This window comes from Silurus aristotelis (assembly GCF_946808225.1).
Source record: "Silurus aristotelis genome assembly, chromosome: 28".
Classification (NCBI taxonomy): domain Eukaryota; kingdom Metazoa; phylum Chordata; class Actinopteri; order Siluriformes; family Siluridae; genus Silurus; species Silurus aristotelis.
This window is the reverse complement of record NC_139601.1, coordinates 16,498,870-16,503,869: the sequence shown is the minus strand read 5'-3', so window position 1 is coordinate 16,503,869 and position 5,000 is coordinate 16,498,870. Positions and strand designations below refer to the sequence as shown.

The 5,000-nt window shown below is 43.4% G+C and overlaps 1 protein-coding gene and 1 long non-coding RNA gene across 32 annotated transcripts in view; both read right to left on the bottom strand.

Moving 5' to 3' along the window:
- ptprk (protein tyrosine phosphatase receptor type K) overlaps positions 1-5,000 on the bottom strand; it is a 104,460-nt gene that overhangs the window by 30,322 nt on the left and 69,138 nt on the right. The gene's annotated exons all lie outside the window — the stretch shown is intronic.
- The window catches only part of LOC310722227, a 6,224-nt gene that overhangs the window by 1,069 nt on the left and 155 nt on the right, over positions 1-5,000 (bottom strand). The window contains exons 1-2 of the long non-coding RNA XR_014532311.1: positions 4,804-5,000; positions 1-365 (exon numbers count right to left, since the gene is read on the bottom strand). The exon at positions 1-365 is cut by the window's left edge and continues 645 nt beyond it; the exon at positions 4,804-5,000 is cut by the window's right edge and continues 155 nt beyond it. This is a non-coding gene — a long non-coding RNA (uncharacterized lncRNA). The remainder of the gene's footprint in view (positions 366-4,803) is intronic.

Sequence of the window (5,000 nt, the reverse complement as noted above, 5' to 3'; positions counted from 1 at the left end):
TTCCACTGTTCGTTCTTTTCTTCCATTCACCATTAGTTCCTTTTCATCATTCAGTCTTTCCTTCTTTCCTTAATTCCTGCCATTTGTTCAACACTTTACTTCACTCCATCACTTTTTATTTACACCTGAACCTGCTACACGCAGTCAGTCTCAACCTTTGCACTGGCGTACCGCAGGGATGTGTATTGTCTCCTCTTCTATATTCTCTTTTTACCCATGACTGCGTACCTGCCTACGCCTCAAACAGCGCCTTTAAGTTTGCAGATAACTCCATAGTGGTAGGTCTGATCAGACGTAACGATGAGACGACCTACAGAGAGGAGATCCAGCACCTAGTAGCCTTGTGTGAGAACAATAACCTGGACCTCGGTCGAGTTGCAAAACGGTGGCGTTGGAGATGGAGGCATTGGAGAAACAGATTCGCGAGCTGCATGTAAAGCATGCCCGGCTGCGAGAGCGGAAAGCGGCGCCAGAAACATCCCGGGCGGACGCGCACTCATCCCAGGTAAACTCCTGGGTTGAACCTAACGCTCCCAGCACATCAACTCCGCGTGCTTCTATGCCCAGGCCCAGCCCACCTACAACTCCGGCACCGGTGCAACATGGACCCTGGATGCGGCCGCGGCGGAAGAGACAAGCCAAGCCCCGATCGAGGACGTCTCCACCTCCACCACCGGCCTTCGAGATCTCGACCGAGAACCGCTTCGTCCCCCTCCGCGAGACGGAACGCGACACTGTTATTCTCGGAGATTCCATCGTCCGGCATGTCCGCGCTACCCGAGCTAAAGGTAAGGTGCACACTCGCTGTTTTCCTGGTGCTCGTGTTCTGGATGTCGCTGCGCAGGTACCCGCGATCCTGAACGAGAACTTCGGAGCGGTTGTTCTCCATGCCGGATCAAACGACACCAGGCTGCGGCAAACGGAGATCTTAAAGAGGGACTTCAGGATCCTGGTGGAGACGGTACGCAGCACATCACCCACAACGAGGATCATTGTGTCAGGACCTCTTCCCACTTACCAGCGAGGGGCTGAGAAGTTTAGTAGACTTTTAGCTCTAAATGAATGGTTACAGTCATGGTGTCGAGAACATAAACTTCTCTTTGTTAATAACTGGAACTGTTTCTGGGAGCGTCCTAGGTTCTTCCGCCCTGATGGTCTGCACCCCAGCAGAGTTGGAGCAGCAGTGCTATCAGATAACATCTCTAGGATACTACACACCATCTGACTGGGAAGACATCAAGAAATCTTCAACTATAAGAACACGCATACTACAGACCAAATAGTTACAAGTTCACACACAGCCCAGTTTATAGAAACCGTATCTATTCCTCGTGTAGTAAAACCAAGAATTACATACACAAGATCCAGAAATAATCTTATTGCAGTTAAAACTGAAAAATGCCAGATAAACAAACACAACAAAGTTCTAAAGTTCGGTCTTTTAAACATTAGATCACTTGCACCCAAAGCACTGATTGTAAATGAGATGATCACAGAGAATAATCTCTCAGCACTCTGTCTCACTGAGACCTGGATTAAACCAGGTGATTATATGGGTCTAAACGAGTCGACACCGTCAGGATATGTTTATAAGCATGAGCCCTGTCAGACTGGTCGTGGGGGGGGTGTAGGAACCATTTATAGTGCTTCTCTTAATGTTAGTCAGAGATTAGGATTCAGCTTTAAATCATTTGAAGTGCTCGTTCTTAAAATTGTACTTTCAGAGATGCATAGAAAACTCGCTCTGGTCACCGTGTACAGACCCCCAGGACCCTACGCTGATTTTCTTCATGAGTTTGCTTGTTTTCTCTCAGACCTCTTGATCAGCTTTGATAAAGTGCTGCTTGTAGGAGATTTTAATATTCATGTAGATGATGCAAACGATGCCCTAGGATTATCATTTGTCGATTTACTAAACTCTTTTGGAGTTAAACAAAACGTCACCAGACCAACCCACCGTTTTAACCACACACTAGACTTAATAATATCCCACGGAGCAGACGTCACTGATAGAGATATTTTACCTCAGAGTGATGACATCACAGAAAAATATCTCCTACTGTACACACTACCGGTAGAGCAGATTAACCGTGTTTCACCACGGTATCGACTTGGTAGGACTATTATTCCAACCACTAAGGACAGATTCATAAATAACCTGCCTGATTTATCTCAGTTTCACACTAAACCCATAACTGCTGATCATCTTGATGAGATGGCGAACAACATAGACCTTATCCTCACTAGCACTTTAGACACTGTTGCCCCCATCCGGTTAAAAAAGGTTCGAGAACAAGCACCTGCACCTTGGTATAATAGTCATACGCATGCCCTAAAGAGAACAACACGTAATCTGGAGAGAAAATGGAGGAAAACTAAATTGGAGGTATTTAGAATTGCGTATAAAGACAGTATGCTTAGCTACAGACAGGCGCTAAAAGCTGCTAGAGCTAAACACCTGAGCAAACTCATAGAAAATAACAAAAACAATCCCAGGTTCCTTTTCAGTACAGTCGCCAAATTAACAACAAATCAGGGATCTGAAAAATGTTTTCCATCACAGTTTAGTAGTGACGACTTTATGAATTTCTTCACTGAAAAAATAGATAACATTAGAAAAACAATTGTGGCAGTTCAACCTCTGACAGCATCTCCCGACACAATCGTACTTACAACCCCACAACTACACTGTTTTACATGTATAGGACAGGAAGAGCTGTATGATGCTATTATAAAAGCTAAATCAACAACATGTCAGTTAGATCCAATTCCCACTAAACTACTGAAGGAAGTGTTATATACAGCTGGTGAGCCTCTTTTAAATATTATTAACTCCTCACTATCGTTAGGTCATGTCCCTAAATCCCTCAAGTTAGCAGTTATTAAGCCCCTCATTAAAAAACCTAATCTGGATCCAAGCACGCTATCGAATTACAGACCAATTTTAAATCTCCCATTTATGTCTAAGATTTTAGAAAAGATTGTCGCTGCCCAGTTATGTAACCACTTGCAGGAGAACAATATCTTTGAAGAGTTTCAGTCAGGTTTTAGGCCCCATCATAGCACAGAAACTGCTCTAGTTAAAATCACTAACGACCTGTTTTTAGCTTCAGACCAAGGCTACATCTCCCTATTAGTTTTACTAGATCTTAGTGCTGCGTTCGACACTATAGATCATGATCTTCTCCTCGATCGCTTACAGAATTACATCGGTATTCAGGGACAGGCATTAAGCTGGTTTAAATCCTACCTGTCCAATCGTTACCATTTCGTAGATTTAAATGGAGAGCTATCCAGGATAATGCTAGTAAATTATGGCGTGCCACAAGGGTCAGTTCTAGGACCCCTGCTTTTTACAATATACATGCTTCCATTAGGAAATATTATTAGAAGGCATGGAATTAGCTTCCATTGTTATGCTGATGATACCCAGCTATATATTTCATCCAAACCAGGCGATACAGCTCAATTAGCTCGCATAACTGAGTGTGTTGAAGAAATAAGAGATTGGATGACCCATAACTTTCTGCTATTAAATTCTGATAAAACGGAGATTTTGCTCATTGGCCCAAAAAATAGTACACAGAAGCTCCAGCATCTCAGCCTGCATTTAGACGGTTGTTCTGTAACTACTAGTTCAACGGTAAAAGACCTGGGAGTTATTTTAGACAGCAACTTATCTTTCAAAAATCACATCAATCAAGTTACAAAAACAGCCTTCTTTCACCTTAGAAATATTTCTAAGCTAAGAAATATGTTATCTATATCTGATGCAGAGAAGCTCGTCCATGCGTTTATGACCTCTAGAATAGACTACTGTAATGCATTACTAGGTGGATGTCCTGCATCATTAATAAACAAGCTTCAGTTAGTTCAGAATGCCGCAGCAAGAGTTCTTACTAGGTCAAGAAAATACGATCATATAACCCCAATCTTATCGTCCCTACATTGGCTTCCTATTAAGTTTCGAATAGACTACAAACTACTGCTACTCACTTATAAAGCACTAAATGGTTTGGCTCCCATGTATCTATCCAGTCTCTTAACACGCTACAATCCGTCACGCTCCCTGAGATCTCAAAACTCTGGGCTTCTAGTAGTTCCTAGAATAGCAAAGTCCACTAAAGGTGGTAGAGCATTTTCACATTTAGCTCCTAAACTCTGGAATAGTCTTCCTGACAGTGTTCGGGGTTCAGATACACTCTCCCAGTTTAAGTGCAGATTAAAAACATATCTTTTTAGCAAAGCCTACACATAACACACATCACACACATCACATCACAACCTTGTGCTCCAGAACATCTGATCACATGCACATTATCAACTTGTGCTGTTAATATCATGAACAGCAGCTACGCTAATTCCTCTCCACTGCTTCTCTTTCTCTCCCCATCCCGAGGCATCCTGAGGTTTGGCCAGCTCCAGTCACGTCCCACCTCGTGAAGATTATGGACCTATGGATGATCATGGAGAAGTAGATGCCGAGTGTTTAAAGGCCCTGGCATGGAGAAGCTGATGCTGGATCTATGATGATCACAAATTGTTCTGTATTGTTGAAAGATTTATGACCAAACTCTTGATGTCACCCATATGAGGATGGGTTCCCCTTTGGAGTCTGGTTCCTCTCAAGGTTTCTTCCTCACATCATCTAAGGGAGTTTTTCCTTGCCCCTGTCGCCACGGCTGCTCATCAGGGACAAACGCACACCATTCACCTTCACTGTTGTTTTCTGTAAAGCTGCTTTGAGACAATGTCTGTTGTGAAAAGCGCTATACAAATAAACTTGACTTGACTTGACTTGACCTCAACACCAAGAAGCTGAAGGAGGTCATTGTGGATTATAGACGAGCCGGCACTCACACTCACACTCCCATTCACATCAACAGGGCTGCTGTTGAGTGTGTACCAGCAGTCCACATCTCTGAGGGTCTCACCTGGTCTCTGAACTCTTCTATACGCCTGTTTTTATAAGGAGATTTAAAAAGTTCAGACTGTGCTAC